Source organism: Gorilla gorilla, chromosome 12 (genome assembly GCF_029281585.2).
Source record: "Gorilla gorilla gorilla isolate KB3781 chromosome 12, NHGRI_mGorGor1-v2.1_pri, whole genome shotgun sequence".
In the NCBI taxonomy this organism is placed as follows: Eukaryota; Metazoa; Chordata; class Mammalia; order Primates; family Hominidae; genus Gorilla; species Gorilla gorilla.
The window spans coordinates 40154436-40172121 of record NC_073236.2 but is presented as its reverse complement, the minus strand read 5'-3'; the positions used below and the strand labels follow the sequence as shown (position 1 = coordinate 40172121).

At 41.1% G+C, this 17686-nt stretch overlaps 1 protein-coding gene across 1 annotated transcript in view; it reads right to left on the bottom strand.

Moving 5' to 3' along the window:
* The window catches only part of IL1RL1 (interleukin 1 receptor like 1), a 40184-nt gene extending 24987 nt beyond the window's left edge, over window positions 1-15197 (bottom strand). Inside the window, exon 1 of the mRNA XM_031008340.3 lies at window positions 15127-15197. The gene's annotated coding sequence lies outside the window, so the exon portion shown is untranslated. The remainder of the gene's footprint in view (window positions 1-15126) is intronic.
* Window positions 15198-17686: the final 2489 nt, after the last annotated feature.

Below are 17686 nucleotides of genomic sequence, written 5' to 3'. Positions count from 1 at the left end.
CTATTAGGTCTGCTTGGTGCAGAGCTGAGTTCAATTCCTGGATATCCTTGTTAACTTTCTGTCTTGTTGATCTGTCTAAAGTTGAGAGTGGGGTGTTAAAGTCTCCCATTATTATTGTGTGGGAGTCTAAGTCTCTTTGTAGGTCTCTAAGGACTTGCTTTATGAATCTGGGTGCTCCTGTATTGGGTGCATATATATTTAGGATAGTTAGCTCCTCTTGTTGAATTGATCCCTTTACCATTATGTAATGGCCTTCTTTGTCTCTTTTAATCTTTGTTGGTTTAAAGTCTGTTTTATCAGAGACTAGGATTGCAACCCCTGCCTTTTTTTGTTTTCCATTTGCTTGGTAGATATTCCGCCATCCCTTTATTTTGAGCCTATGTGTGTCACGGCATGTGAGATGGGTTTCCTGAATATACGACACTGATGGGTCTTGACTCTTTATCCAATTTGCCAGTCTGTGTCTTTTAATTGGAGCATTTAGCCCATTTACATTTAAGGTTAATATTGTTATGTGTGAATTTGATCCTGGCATTATGATGTTAGCTGGTTATTTTGCTCGTTAGTTGATGCATTTTCTTCCTAGCCTTGATGGTCTTTACAATTTGGCATGTTTTTGCAGTGGCTGGTACCGGTTGTTCCTTTCCATGTTTAGTGCTTCCTTCAGGAGCTCTTGTAGGGCAGGCCTGGTGGTGACAAAATCTCTCAGCATTTGCTTGTCTGTAAAGTATTTTATTTCTCCTTCACTTATGAAGCTTAGTTTGGCTAGATATGAAATTCTGGGTTGAAAATTCTTTTCTTTAAGAATGTTGAATATTGGCCCCCACTCTCTTCTGGCTTGTAGAGTTTCTGCCAAGAGATCAGCTGTTAGTCTGATGGGCTTCCCCTTGTGGGTAACCCGACCTTTCTCTCTGGCTGCCCTTAACATTTTTGCCTTCATTTCAACTTTGGTGAACCTGACAATTATGTGTCTTGGAGTTGCTCTTCTCAAGGAGTATCTTTGTGGTGTTCTCTGTATTTCCTGAATTTGAATGTTGGCCTGCCTTGCTAGATTGGGGAAGTTCTCCTGGATAATACCCTGCAGAGTGTTTTCCAGCTTGGTTCCATTCTACCTGTCACTTTCAGGTATACAAATCAGACGTAGATTTGGTCTTTTCACATAGTCCCATATTTCTTGGAGACTTTGTTCGTTTCCTTTTATTCTACTTTCTCTAAACTTCTCTTCTCACTTCATTTCATTCATTTGATCTTCCATCACTGATACCCTTTCTTCCAGTTGATCGAATTGGCTACTGAAGCTTGTGCATTCATCACGTAGTTCTCGTGCCATGGTTTTCAGCTCCATCCGGTCATTTAAGGACTTCTCTGCATTGGTTATTCTAGTTAGCCATTCATCTAATGTTTTTTCAAGGTTTTTAACTTCTTTGCCATGGGTTCGAACTTCCTCCTTTAGCTCGGTGTAGTTTGATCATCTGAAGCCTTCTTCTCTCAACCCATCAAAGTCATTCTCCATCCAGCTTTGTTCCATTGCTGGTGAGGAGCTGTGTTCCTTTGGAGGAGGAGAGGTGCTCTGATTTTTAGAGTTTCCAGTTTTTCTGCTCTGTTTTTTCCCCATCTTTGTGGTTTTATCTACCTTTGGTCTTTGATGATGGTGACAAACAGATGGGGTTTTGGTGTGGATGTCCTTTCTGTTTGTTAGTTTTCCTTCTAACTGTCAGGACCCTCAGCTGCAGGTCTGTTGGAGTTTGCTGGCGGTCCACTCCAGACCCTGTTTGCCTGGGTATCAGCAGCAGAGGCTGCAGAACAGTGGATATTGGTGAACAGCAAAAGTTGCTGCCTGATCGTTCCTCTGGAAGTTTTGTCTCAGAAGAGTACCCAGCCGTGTGAGGTGTCAGACTGCCCCCTACTTGGGGAGGTTGCCTCCCAGTTAGGCTACTCGGGGGTCAGGGACCTACTTGAGGAGGCAGTCTGTCCGTTCTCAGATCTCCAGCTGCGTGCTGGGAGAACCACTACTCTCTTCAAAGCTGTCAGACAGGGTCATTTAAGTCTGCAGAGGTTTCTGCTGCCTTTTGTTTAGCTATGCCCTGCCCCCAGAGGTGCAGTCTCCAGAGGCAGGCAGGCCTCCTTGAGCTACGGTGGGCTCCACCCAGTTCGAGCTTCCCGGCTGCTTTGTTTACCTACTCAAGCCTCAGCAATGGTGGGCACCCCTCCCACAGCCTCGATGCCAACTTGCAGTTTGATCTCAGACTGCTCTGCTAGCAACGAGCGAGGCTCCACGGGTGTAGGACCCTCCAAGCCATGTGCAGGATATAATCTCCTGGTGTGCCATTTGCTAAGACCATTGGAAAAGCACAGTATTAGGGTGGGGTGACCCGATTTTCCAGGTGCCATCTGTCGCCCTTTTCTTTGACTAGGAAAGGGAATTCCCTGACCCCTTGTGCTTCCTGGGAGGCGATGCCTCGCCCTGCTTTGGCTCACACTCGGTGCGCTGCACCCACTGTCCTGCACCCACTATCTGACACGCCCCAGTGAGATAAACCCAGTACCTCAGTTGGAAATGCAGAAATCACCTGTCTTCTGTGTCGCTCATGCTGGGAGCTGTAGACTGTAGCTGTTCCTATTCGGCCACCTTGACTCCACAATATCGAGATTCTATTTCATAGCTAATAAAAAAGACTGACAATACCAAATTTTGGCAAGGATGTGGCACACCTGGAACTCTCATGCATCATTGATAGGAGTGTAAAATGATACAATGAACATAGTTTGGCAGTTTCTGATTATATGCTTGTGTTACACTCCAGAAATTCTCCTCCTGGGGATTTACCTAAGAGAAATAAAAACTTATGCACACAAAAAGACTTGTACACAAATGTTCATACCAGTTCAATTCATATAGCCAAATACTGGAAACAAGACCAACGACCGTCAGCACATATATGGCTAAACTATTCTATATTCATACAATGGAACACTACTCAGCAAAAAAAAAAGAACTACTGATGAATCTTAGAAACATACTGAATGAAAGAAGCCAGTTTTAAAAGAATGCATGTTATATGGTCCCATTTATATAATGTTCCCAAAATGCAAGGCCAGTGAGTGGGTACCTAGAATGGAAGATGAAGGGTAGCAATTACTTATAAAGGAGTATGAGAGAGATTTGTGGAATGTGTCAATTGAGATGATGGTTTCAGAGGTGGTATGCATGGATATTTGTACCCTCCTCACCTCATGTTGAAATTTGATCCCCAATATTGAAGGTGGGGCTTAAGGGGGAGCGTTTGGGTCATGGGGGTGGATCCCTCATGAATAGATTAATTCCCTCCTTCAATCCCCTCCCTTGGTGGTGAGTTCTCACTCTATTACTTCCCATGGGAGCTGGCTGTTAAAAAGAACTTAGCACTCCCCCATCCCTTGCTTCTTCTCTCCCATGTGATCTTTGCACAAGCCACCTCCCCTTAGCCTTCCACCAGGATTGGAAGCAGCCTGAGGCCCTCACCAGATGCTGTTGCCCAGTCTTGAACTTTGCAGCCATTAAAATCATGAGCCAAATAAACTTTTTCTTAATAAATTACCCAGCCTCAGGTATTATTTTATAGCAATACAAAACAAAGACAATGGAGTATACATGTATCAAAACTTATTGAACTTTACACTTAAAAATGTGTGTATTTTAGTGTATATAAATTATATACACCATATATATATATATATACACACACACACACACACTATATATATATATAAAACCTAACAAAAAGTTAAAGAACATCTACTGTATGGCTCAATAACTCCCCTCTTACCCAAGAGAATTAACAAACATATCCACAAAACACTTGTAAAAGAATGTTCATAAATGCCATATTCATAATACCAAAAATTAAAAATAATACAAATGTCTATCAACAGGAGAATGGATCTTTTTTTTAATGTAAACTACTCAGCAATGAAAAGGAAGGAAATACTGATATAACCACAGGATGACTGTCAAAAACATCATGTTATGTAACTCTGAGTTCGTTTCCGAACAAAAAAATAATAAAGCCTTGCTCCCGAAAAATTATGCTAAGCAAAATAAACTAAATACAGAAGACTACATATTATATATCATACCTATAGGAAGCCCAACAATAGGCAAATTATAATCTATCATGCTGGAAACTAGAGAGTATGTGGAAATTTGATTGGAAAGGGGTGAGGGCAACTCTCTGGGAAGAAGAAATGCTTTCTGTGCTGTTGGGATGGTGATATGGATGATGATACATGGGGGATACGATTGCTGAATCTCATTCAACTGAATATGTAAGATTGATGCTTTTAAATGAATATTAGTTGTTTCTCAACAAGTAAAGTAAAAGAAAAGAGTAGAAAATCATATTCTCTCATTATGTAATAGGAAGAGAACTGTATTGAAGTCGGGAGACCCAGATTCATTTCTGGGATCTGTCACAACACGATAAATGTCCACTGGAGGCCTTGCCAATATTTTGTCATCAAGCTCCTCATAATAAGCCAGCTGTAGAGGAAATGGTTCCTTTTCAAAAATTATTCATAGAACAAGTTGTCCTGTGAATAATTCTGGTTTCGATCATTTTTCCCTCAAAACTTTTAGATAAGTTTCCGCTCTGAATTTATTTCCATTTTTCCATATAAGATTAAGGGCAATGGGACAGGCAACACAAAAGCATGAAGGATGGCCAGAAGGACAGCACTGTGGAATGTGAGCAGCTGAAGGCCTGAAGAGCAAAGACTGAAGTTTCCCAAAGAAGAAGGAATTCTGCCTCAAGACTGCAACACAGAAACCCCGCCTGAAATTCCGACTGGCTGCCTTATGGAATTCAGAGTCAAGACTACAACACCAACTCTTATCTGAATTTCCAGTCTGCCAGCCTGCCTTGTAGCTTTTAGACTGCCAGGCCCCACAATCTCATGAGTCAGTTCCTTAAAATAGATAAGAGAGAGTATAGATAGATTAGGTAGATACATAGATACATAGATAGATAATCTCCTATTAGCTCTGTTTCTCTGGAGAATTCTAAGACAGCACATATCAATGACAAGACTAATCAGACTAGAGTTGTTTGACTTCGGACTGTTTTAAATGTAACTATAGTGAACCACACAATAATGTTTTTACCTTGACCACTTAAGAATGATTTAATTTTCCTCTTAATCTCCATCATCTCAAATTTGCTATGTATTGCTGATATCTCTGTGAAACAGTTTCACTTGTGTTTTCTACAATTTCCTTTGCTTGGAAGATGCAAAGAGGGGTGGATTTATGATCCCTTGGTGATTTTGGTAAGTTTGAGAGAGAGATTGGGTCATCCACCACCACTGTGCTTCCTCTAGTAAATTCATGTTTGCAGCCTTAAATGTAGATGCATCTAGTAATTATTCGGACCATAAAATATCAGGAGGGTCGGGGGCAGTGGCTATTGACTCATCGGTGGTAAGGATGTCAGTGTTCTAACATCTAACATGGCTGCACATACCAACACTGCATCAACTGGGCTTAGAAAAGCAAATACTGAACCCAGAAAACCAGTTGTTCTGCATCAACTGAGCTTAGAAAAGCAAAATACTGAACCCAGACAACCAGTGAGGGTTATTCTTTCATGCCAATCACTGTTTCAGATGCTGGGGATACAGCAATGCACCACACAGAGCAAAGGGAAATAAAAACCTCCTGCCCTTGTGGAATTCATGTCCTACAGGAGGACAATAAGTAACATAAAGAAATAAAAAAAAGTTACAAAAGATTTTAGAGTGTGATCCACTTAAGGAGAAAAATACAGCAGGAGGAGAGCAATTTCAGGCCAGATGTCCTGGGAAGGCCAACTAGGAAGGAGACATTTAATAAACAGCCCAGGTCGAAGGGGCAGGCAGCATGAAAGTCCAGCCATGGAGGCAAGCCCGGTGTGTCCAAGGGCCAGTAGGGAAGCCACATGGCCAACAGGGCCTGAGGAACTCCAGAGCAGTGAGAGCTGGTTGGAGAAGGGTAGAGACTAGATTGCGAGTGAGTCACCCTGAGCACCTTGGCTTTTATTAAGTGTAATGAAGACCACTGGAGTGTTTCAAGCTAAGGAGTGACATGACCTCTAACTTGATGTAGGTATTAAACACTCTGAATGTGAAAACACTCTTAAGAATGGCAAGGGATGAGGTATCCAGGTGAGACAGAGACGGTGGCTATGACCAGGGCGGGGAAGTGCAGGTGGTGAGACATGATTGGGATGCAGATAGATTTTGAGGGTAGAACTAGTAGGACTTCTTGATGTACAGGATATGAGAGCAGTCAAGAGAGGCTTGGGGCCCTGAGTAACTGGTCAAATAGGGTTGCTAGTTACTGAATTAGGAAATGGCAGGTGGTAGAGGTTTTAGAGTAGGATTACACTAGTTTTGGCCATATTCAGCTTGACACCTCATTAGACATAAAACTGGAGATGTGAACTCATCAGTAGGATGAATATTTGCTTCTGAAATTCAGGAGACATATTGGGCTAGAGATACAAATTTGGGATATGTCACTGTATAGATGAAATTAAATCCATGAGACCAGGTAAGATCTTCAAAAGAGTGGAAGTAGCTAGGCCATGAGGGCACAATAGAGCAACTTCTGATTTTCACTGTAAAACATCCCAGAGAATAAGTGTTCATCCTTCCCTGAAGGATGAATTTGGATCTCTGCATACAACACTGCAGAGGTGGTGAGCATCTGGCATGAAGTGACCCTGAGTTCTGACCCAGGCCAGCTGCACTGACCCCACCACCTTAAAGACGACACTGGAGTAAACACAAACCGAAGCTGTGCCATAAGGCATTGTATAGGCACCAAACAGTTTTTTGCTTTTTTCCTCACCATGGGGTAAAAGAAAATAATGCAGGACAAAACCTAACCCACTGACTTTAAGACATTTTTGTTTTGAAGAACTTCTTATAGTTTATTAAAAGGTAACAGAAAGAGAATAAAGAGAAGTTTTTAAAATAACAAAGCAAAAGAAAGGGCTGGGAGTGATGGTTCACACCAGTAATCCCAGCACTTTGGGAGGCTGAGGTGGGAGGACTGCTGGAGCCCAGGAGTTCAAGACTAGCCTGGGCAACATAGTAAGTCCCCATCTCTACAAAAAATTTAAAAATTAGTCTGCCATGATGGCACATGCCCGTGGTCCCAGCTTCTTGGGAGGCTGAGGCAAGAGGATCGCTTGAGCCTGGGAGGTCAAGGCTGCAATGAGCCATGATCATGTCACTGCACTACAGCCTGGATGACAGAATGAGATCTTGTGTCACAAAAAAAAAGAAAAGAGAGCGAGAGATACAAAAGATACTGAGAATATGCCCCAAAATTCTATAAGGGCAGAAATCCTGCCTTATAGCCTGCTGGATTACTATAAGCACCTAGTGTACTAGCTTACACTGAGTTGGTGGTTAATAAATATTTGGTAATTGTTTGAAAAACACAACCCATAAATCCACACCTACATGTACATTTTATCCCCTCATCAAATGTATTTAAGTGTGAAGGCTAATATTTACCTTCATTTTGTTGCACCTCCCTTTCTTTTCTGTTTCTCTTCTGTGACTGCACTGTATAATAATTGTTCTCATTGACAATATTTGTATCTAAAAAAATTGTTCCATCAAAGCATATTTGTTAAGAGAAAGAGTTGAATCCTAGCTAGCAGAGGCAGTTTGGTAACCATCACTAGCAAAGGGGAGGGAGATATATTTGTGATTATATAGCATTTGTGTTTTCAAAATGTGTTCTATGGACAGTCACTTTAGGATATTTTAATTAACTCCTCAGTTAAAGAAAAAAAGTGTAAGAAATGTACAGCCAAACACATTGCAATAAGTTCTATTCCCAAAGGACTTTTGAAACCTTTTAATAAGGAGATATTTCTAACCACCAGGAAGATATAACCCGCTGAGTTTTCTGAGCTGATTTACTTATTTTTAAATTCTTTTATGTTAGAATCCCTTCTTTCTTTGTTTTCCTTGTTTGTTTGGTTTGTTTGTTTTGCAATAATATTATGGAATTTGAATCCACTTTGGAAACATTGCATTACTTGTTTCTTTAAATTTCAATTTTGTTAATAATTAGTTTAAATTATGATGTCTTTATGCTGTTATCAATATCGTCAATTACCACCATGTTGCTTAGGAATCCTCAGTCCTGCGTCTTCCCCTTACCTTGAGCTATAAGCAGCCTCTGTCAAAGTGGAACAATTTCTCCAACATCTTTCTTCAGGACCCACAGGCTACTGCTTCACATCTCCTCTTCTCTCCACCACCTCAAGTTTCAGTCCTTGAAGCACTTTTCTTCTCTGCTCACACTCACTCCCCACATGATGTCATCCAGTTAACTGGTTTGAAACACCATCTCTATACTGATTACACTCTTGCAGTTACACCTGCCATCCACACTTTTCCCCTGAACTTCAGGTCTCATGTCCACCTGCTGACTCAGCGCTTTCACTTGTCTATATTCCAGACATCACAAAAATAACCTGTCAAGAATGAATCCATGTTCTTCTCCCAAAATCTGCTCTTCCAACCATCCTTCTCATCTTGGTTGATGGCAACTTCATCTTTTTTCAGCTGCACATATCAAAATCCTTGGAGGCATCCTTATACCTCTCTTTCTCCAGCACATCACTCTCAAGCCACCAGTAAGTCCCAGTGAACCTACTTTCCAAATATAGCCAGAACTCAGCCATGTGACCACTTCTCATGGCCACCTCTGCTGATCCAAGCCACCACCATTTCTTGCCTGAATTATTGCACTAGTCTTTGCACTGATCCTTCCCTTGTCCCCTATAATTGATTTTCAAAGCAGAAGCTAGAGTGGTCCTTTCAAATTACTCCTCTCTTCAAACCTCTGCTTTACCCAACAAAAGCCAAATTGCTTGCAATGAACAAGAAGACCCCCTGGGGGTCTGTCACCTCTCACCTCTCTGATTTACATCCTGCTACACCCCCAATCTTAACTACACAACACGTGAGCTTTTGTCCTTCCTGTTGCTTGGCCTCCCGAGCCTGCTCCCACCTCAGGGTGTTGCACCAACTGTTTACCCTCTCTTGCATTTTCTTCCTCCAGGTGTCTGTGTGACTCACTCCCTCACTTTCTCAATGAGGTCTGCCACTTTCTTAATGAGGTCTATCCTCCCCCACCCTTTGACCAACTAACCCTGTGGTCCCAATCTTCCTAACTCTGCTTGATTTTTTTCCTCCATGGCATTTATAGCTTGCAACACACTGAATGGTCTATGGTTGAGTTTATATGAGGATCAACTTTCTCTCCAAATGTGTGTTTACTGAAATCAAATCTTTTTTTGTTTTTATAAGAGATATGAGAAAATTTTTATAAGTTAAAAATCTACGAAGTAATTGACATATTGAGTTTGTTCTCATGTGAAAAAAATATCACAAATTGTATTTACTCATCAACTACCACTTTGTAAAGCTATACAAGGGAGAAAGTCTAATAAGGAACACAGGACATTAATCAGGTTTGTTGTATTAAAGGAGTGAGTTTATGAATTACATTTTTTATTATTCTTAAACTATCTGTAACAGTGTAATATTGTTAGGGTAATTACAGTGCATTTTAAAAAGTATTTTGCTGAAACTTTTTTTTTTGAGACAGAGTCTGGCTCTGTCGCCCAGGCTGGAGTGCAGTGGTGCCATCTGGGCTCACTGCAAGCTCCACCTCCTGGGTTCACACCATTCTCCTGCCTCAGCCTCCCGAGTAGCTGGGACTACAGGCACCCACCACCACACCCAGCTAATTTTTTGTATTTTTACTAGAGATGGGGTTTCACCATGTTAGCCAGGATGGTATGGATCTCCTGACCTCATGATCCACCCGCCTCGGCCTCCCAAAGTGCTGGAATTACAGGCGTGAGCCACCATGCTGGGCTGAAACATTTTAATTTTAAAGAAATTGCTCTGATTTTAAAATATTGCCCTTATAAGCAGCTGAGTATACATGAAAACATCATTCAATGGAAAATAACAAAAGAAGACATGTAAATAATACAAGTGCTGAGCGAGTTGTACAATTTCAGAATGCTTTGAATCTATCAAATTTCTAAGTTGATCCATCATTGTACAGGAAGTTTGACACTCAATCAGAGCCAGCCTTGCCAATTACAAGAACTCTTCTTTGGAATTTTGGTTTCTAAGGGTCACACTTTTTGGAATATAATATTTTGTCTCTTAAATAGTCTGTATCTGCTACTAATAAATAGTAGCTGGGTATCCATATCATGTAACAGAAGGGAAATGAAATTGTACAATTTTTTTAGGTAATTCTAGGTAATTTTTACATAATTTTAGATAACTCTCCAGGTAATTCTGAAATACTTTTGGTTGAAAATGGGCTGTATTGGATGGTTTGATTGCTTTCTTTTTTATAAAAATGAAACTCCCAGCTATCTTCCAAGCTGCTGCAAGATGAAATGCTCCTTTCTTTATCTACCTTGTTCTCCCCTTCTCTGAAGAAGGAAATTCTACCATAGGGCCCAGGAACCTGAGCAACTGTGTTACTTATTTTAGATCCTTTGTCATTCTAGGTTTCCTCAGGTTCACCAAGAGAATATCTATGCCCACCAGATTACATAAAAAGCATGAGATGAGGTTCGGGAAATAAGATAAAGATTTATAAACTGGAATTCGGAATGTGGTTTATGGAAAGATTTAAGGTAAATTAGCATATCTCAGCTCAGGGACAGACAAGTCTTAGCAGGACTCCTCCTATCAAAGAAATCTTATTTCCATTTTCTTCCCATTTTTCTGTGCTCAAGACATGATTAACTAACTGCAGAGACATGCCAAAGACAATCAAATCCTTTTTTATGTGAATATCAGATTTAAGAAAGCTTTCATCATAAGGGTGGAACTAGAAATCAGAGGTGAGTGAATTAGTCCTGGATCTGACCCTGCGACCAGAGGCACAAACCATCACTGGCAGACTGAGATAAGGGGAGGATGAAAGTGGCAGCAAACAGCCTGAAGACAAAGAAAACGGAAAAACCAAATGGAGCCATGTTTACATTAGACCTCTAATTTCCTGAAAATACTCCCTTAATGAAAGCAGGAACCAAACCCACTTTAAGTAACTCATTTGGTTGCTATGATTGAGGAATGTGTTAGTTTCAAAAATCTTAATGTAGATTATATTTTGAAAAGGTTATTCACTTTGCATAGGGGCTAGTTTTCTAGATAATTCCTCTAAAAGGTGATTTTTCTGGTGTCTTGAGAGTTGGTGTGTACATTCGTGATCTGGCACAGACTAGTCAGGGTGCACAAAGCAGCTCAGATTTCCAGAAACCACTACTTAAGAAAAAAAGGTGAAATGAAAAGAAAATAATTTTGCACATTACAACCCCAAATCACACAAGGTTTTGCTCAAGAAGAGAAAAATGATGAGGGAATTCCTCACTAAAGTCTCGGTCTTTACCCATAAGCTCACTGTTCCTAAAGAGTCATGAAATCCAAGAAAACTTGTCCTGAACAAGGGCATCAAGAGACTCTGATTTTCTTTATAGTTTGAGATCTCTGCTCAGATGGTAAATCAAAGACATTCAAGTATAGTGTGAGGTTCTTTCAGCCAAGATTGCAGCAAAAGGTACATGATATTTTCTGATCATAACGCCCCAGAGTGAAGAGGAATTACAGAAATGCTGACTGGTCCTGTGGGTAGACAGGGAGAGTGGGGATTTGGGAGGATGACCTGCAACCCCAGGGGGATCCACATCATCCCATTCCTTTTCCCCACGGCATACATCCCCATCCAGGAAGCCTCAGTTGGGTGGCAGTGGGGCTGAGAGGGCAGAGGCCCCATTACTCAATGACTCGGCCCTCGGACACTCCATCACACTTTGACTGCAAGGCTCCTGAGAGAAAGGCATAGGATGTGCGGAATCCTAATTAGGGAAAAAAAGTCAGACTAGCAGTACCAAGGGAAAGCAAAGACAGAAAGCAGATAAACTGTAAGTTTGCCTTTCTTCATGGCCCAGGACACACAGCTCTTCTGAGCAAATAACTCAGAATCTTCCAGCACCCAACTATCATCAGACACCTGCAAGTTAGCTCACTACAACCTTGGCATTATCAGTACTGCATATAGCCCCCTGGAGCCCAGGAACTATCCTATAAATATCCAGCAAGCCTTTGTTTCTTTGCAGTCAGCTCCTCTCTGGCTGTGCTGCCCGTTGCAACCTTGTAATGTATTTTCATACTTTCTCTAATAAATCTGTCTTTCTTTATCTACAACTGTCTTAGTAAATTCTTTTACCCCTGTACCACCAGACCAGATAGTTGTCGCTCACCTATGACAGGGAAGCCTTTGTTCCAATCACAGAATGGGCTCAAAATTGGCCACTGATATCCACACTAAAGCCATGTTTAACTAAGTTGTCACAAAAGTGGTCTTAGATAGGATCTGCAGTTGTTGAAATTCAAGACTACCCACCCAACTGATAAGTTATCAAGTCTTCTCTAAATCTCAGTTACATCTTGGTGGACACTATCTTTATTCTGTGTTTTTCCATTAGGATAGCATCCCCTTCTACCCAGGGCTCAGACACACCCAATTCCAGAGCCAATCCCACAGACTCAGCCCAGCCACACACATGTCCATGTTTAGTCTTGCTGTAGGGGGCCTGGGGCCCTCACCAGCATTGGTTGGAAGTACAGGATTGGAGTCAGCAAGGACTTGGTTTCATCCCTACTTCACAGCACTATCATCATAAGAATGGCAGGATGTGGTGTGTGGAAAGTGCTTGTCTCAGGGTCTGGCACATAGCAGTCTTAGTAAGTGTCAACTGCTGCTGCTGCTGCTGCTATGTTATTCCAAGTGTGCTAAGGACAAATACATCCCAGAAAAGTTGAAGCCATCCTACCCTTGGCCCACAAATATTTTAAAGATGTCTCTGTCATCACCCCATTTCTCCATTCTCCTCTGTGTCTGAGCCAAGGCCTCAGCCCCTATTCAGAATCCAGACGCCCTGCCTAACTAGCCCTTTCCTTTCTCTTTCTTGGAACTGGACTCTTGGTTGCTTTTAGATTTTTGTTCTAGAACCAGAGGGATCTTTTCCACCAACCTGTAGTAGGACCCTACTGCACATGCATGCGCATGCAAGCGCACACACACACACACACTCATGCACACACACATGCATGCTCCCACAATGTTGGCATCGCCACTGTTGTAGGACTCCTGCATTGTACCCTTCCAACCAGACTGCATTTGCCCTTGGACATGGATGTCAGCCTGGCTCAAAGTCATCACCCAAATCCTTGTGGGGCTCTCCTTTGCAGTTGTCTGCCTCTGCACTCCCAGAAAACCAGGAAGTATGGAGGAGTGGGCAGAGAAATATAAACCCTTGTGATTATAGGACAAATATTTTAAAGGACATAGAGGAAGAGTTCTCCTAGAGGAAAAACAGGTATCCGAAAACCGAAGACACCCCAGATACACTTGAGCTATGCGGCCACATCTCCAAACACAGAGGCACCCAAGTAGAAAAGTAACTTGGAATCAATCTCCTCACCTAAACAATGCATTCAAGAACAGAGAGAACCCCAGATCCTGCTGGGGATCCTGTAACATTGAAGTCAGCAGTCACAGCAGCATATCTACAGGGTGCAGAGATAAAAGTTCCCAGAGTGGGGAACAAAAAAAATAAGGACAATGATGAGGTCTGACATCATTAAGTGTTGACTGCTGGCTGAATAATGCACTAAACACTTACACCCATTTAACCTTCAGAAACCACCCTCTAAACATGATATTATTACTAATATGCTGGTCACCTCTTTGTAAGCAAGAAACCCAAGATTTAAAGACATAGATGAGTTGCCTAAGGTCATGCAACAAGTAAGTGTAAGAGCAGGGATTAAATGCAGATCTGCATTAGTCCAGAGCTTTCTGTCTCCAACCCTATGCATGGAATAGCCAAAATGAGATGATCATGTCCATAATGGTATTCAGGAACAATGGCATGTGAATAGTTTGGCCTCAGGATCTAGTAGGAGAACTGTTATAGCCAGACAGAAACATGCTTCCGATTTCCTTATGCCTGGAAGAAATTAAAGGAAAAACTGACATTCAGTGGATAAAGCTTTGGGAGCCAGTTCTGCCATGTTTACCTCTGCACCCTCTGTTGAAGTAGCCTTCAGAAAGAAGAAGAATGGAGCCACCAAGCAGAGGATCAAAGCAGGCACCCACAACAAACTTGAACTTACATCAGTCATTCACTCCCCACCCCTCCAGAAACAATGGCCCTCACTCAAGAGGGCCTTCTCATATCCACGTATCCACCCCCGTCATGTCCGTTCTCTATTTTCTTCTTGCAGATGGGTACGACCTTGCTTCCTCACCCCTTTTGGCTAGCAGCTTCTTGCTTCATTTCTTTTGTTTTTTTCCTTCATCTCCGTCTGAGTAGATTACACTGCTGGATTTTGTGGATTTCAGAAAGAATAACTCCAGAATATGAGCACTCTATGTGTATACTATAAAGCTCCCATCCTTTCTTACCCTCAACCAGGTCTTTTCCAACATGTTAGACCAAAGTCCCGTATTACACAAACAAGATTTCAAGGGATTTCATCGATCTGTACCATGATTTTCCCATTGGTAATACTACTTTTCTCACAAGCAAAATTGATAACAATGATTATTATTGTTATAATGTTATAACATTATTATATATTATATATATTTATATATAAATATAATTTATATAATTTATATATAAATATATAATATATATTATATATATAATTTATATATTATATATTATATTTAATATATAATATATATTAAATATATATAATATAATATATATAATATATATTATATTATATATAATATATAAATATATAAACTATATAAATATATATAGTATATAGTATATAATTATATTATATATAATATATAATTGTTATAATGTTATAACATTATTATATATTATATATATTATATATTATTACAACATATAATGTTATAATAATATAACAATGAATATTATTGTTACAATGACCTAAATTTGTATGTGAAAATTTTGTTCCCTTTGAGATAAAAGTATTTTTGAAAAACACTCCAAAGGCACTTACCGTCATTGGGTTGTACTTGAGTTCTTTCTTCCTCAACTTTCTGTCCACAGTTTCACAACTCGGAAAGCCAATTTCTCTAACAGCTTTATAGCTTTACTAAATACAACAGCCAGCCTTTCTTTAAAAACCTCCCATTTCCTTTATCAGTTAAGAGACAGGAATCAGGTTACTGATAAGCTGAACCCGATGATCACACTGTTAACAAATGTTAACTGCCGTTTTCACCACATTCTCCTCTATTTGAAAGATCTTTAATGAAGTTCTATTTCCAATTTTTACCTTATCTCTGTAGACACTTACATTTTGTCTTAACTATATTTTGCCTTCTTCATGAGTGACTTTCTCAGCAAAACCTCCCCAACTCCATGTAGGTGGCAGGTCACTCATTTCCCTTAACGCGAGTTGGTAGTTGTAACTTCCCTATAGTCACATTTCTAAGAACAACAGTACCCATTTCTGCAGCAAGTTGTTTATTTGGTGTTTCTTTCTTTCTTTTTTTTTTTTTTTTCTTTTTTGAGGCAAAGCCTCACTGTGTCACCCAGGCTGGAGTGCAGTGGCACAATATCAGCTCACTCTGCAGCAAGTTTTGTAATTGATGCCTCATTGGCAATGTTTTTGAAAACTTTGACACATCTCGTGTGCTTAAGTGTACACCAGGCTCTGTGTGCAGTAATTTGGTATGTGCTATCCCAGGCAATCCTCAGAAGCTGACAGGAGCCTCAGAGAGGAGAATTACCTTACCCAAGGTAGCAGCCAGTACAAGGGAAATCCAGGATCCAAAGTGTCTATACCTGGGCTTTTTCCACATGCCCCAGATGGCCTATCTCAGGTGGTTGTAATAGAGATTTATGGACATGTGCTGCAATTATTAGAATTCTGGATAAACTAACCTTAATTATCTATGCAATTTCTAAAAATATTGGTGACTTTCAAATAATCAGGATGTGCCATCTGCCAGAGTCTTCCCTAATATAATAGACCATGAGATTTAGGGAGAGCACAGCCTAGTTTTCCTCTTCCCAGCTGCTTGAATTTGGGCAAATTCTCTAACCTCTCTCTCGTGTGAAGGGTATTGTTGTCAATATTAAATCAGTAACCTATGGAGGGTGTTATCCATATTGATGAAATACTAGTGATTTTCTGCTCTATCATTTACCCATCCTATCACACCCAGCACAATTGTGTTTAAAATAAAAACAGGCTGGGCGCGGTGGCTCACGCCTGTAATCCCAGCACTTTGGGAGGCCGAGGCGGGCGGATCACGAGGTCAGGAGATCGAGACCATCCTGGCTAACATGGTGAAACCCCGTCTCTACTAAAAATACAAAAAATTAGCCGGGCGTGGTGGCGGGCGCCTGTAGTCCCAGCTACTCGGGAGGCTGAGGCAGGAGAATGGCGTGAATCCGGGAGACGGAGCTTGCAGTGAGCTGAGATTGCGCCACTGCACTCCAGCCTGGGCGACAGAGCCAGACTCCGTCTCAAAAAAATAAAAAAAATAAAAAAAATAAAAACAAACCTTCTGGCCGGGCTTGGTAGCTCACGCCTATAATCCCAACATCCTGGCCAACATGGTGAAACCCCGTCTCTACTAAAATACAACAATTAGCTGCGTGTGATGGTGCACACCTGTAATCCAAGCTACTCAGGAGGCTAAGGCACGAGAATTGCTTGAACCCGGGAGTCAAAGGTTGCAGTGAGCCAAGATTGCACCACGGTGCTCCAGCCTTGGTGACACAGTGAGACTCTGTCTCAAAAACAAACAAACAAACAAAAAAACCCTTTAAAATGTATTTGAAAAGATGGAATGATTCATAATATGTACCATATCTAAACACCATGTTTATGTCAAGAGATTAACAAAACCTGGGTAGCACCTGACCTTCAATCTTTAACGTCACTGAAGCTCGTTTTGGTTTGGGTGCAGAGCTAAGATGTCTTCTCTGTGTGAATACAACCTCACCTCCCCCACCCCTGCCTCAACACACAGACAAATGAACAGCTGTGTGTTTTTTGTGGATTTGTGTCAAGACGCTCGTCCCACCGAGTGAGCTAGATCACCTCTTCTCCTTACCTAAGGTCACCATACATAAAAGATGAAAATCTACATCGAGGAGATAATGGTAGACTCGTTTGTGTACTATGCAGTCTTTAGGTGGATTATGACTTCATAAGATCATCAATCATTTATTCTCCACTACTAGAGAACCGGAGAAAATATGCCTAAGTAATACACAAAACAATACTTATCGATGTCCCCAATATTGTGTCAGGCACTGTGAGAGGTGCAAGAGAAGATGAGACCCATTCCTGACCTTGAGGAACTAAACTAAAGACCATGGGAAAAGAGGGGTGGGGACAGGGATGCAGGATTTTACAAATCTGCAAATTTAAGATTTTTTGGTTTTTTTTTTTTGAGATGGAGTTTCACTCTTGTTGCCCAGGCTGGAGTGCAATGGCACAATCTCAGCTCACCACAACCTCCGCCTCCCGGGTTCAAGTGATTCTCCTGCCTCAGCCTCCCTAGTAGCTGGGATTACAGGCACCTGCCACCACACCCCGC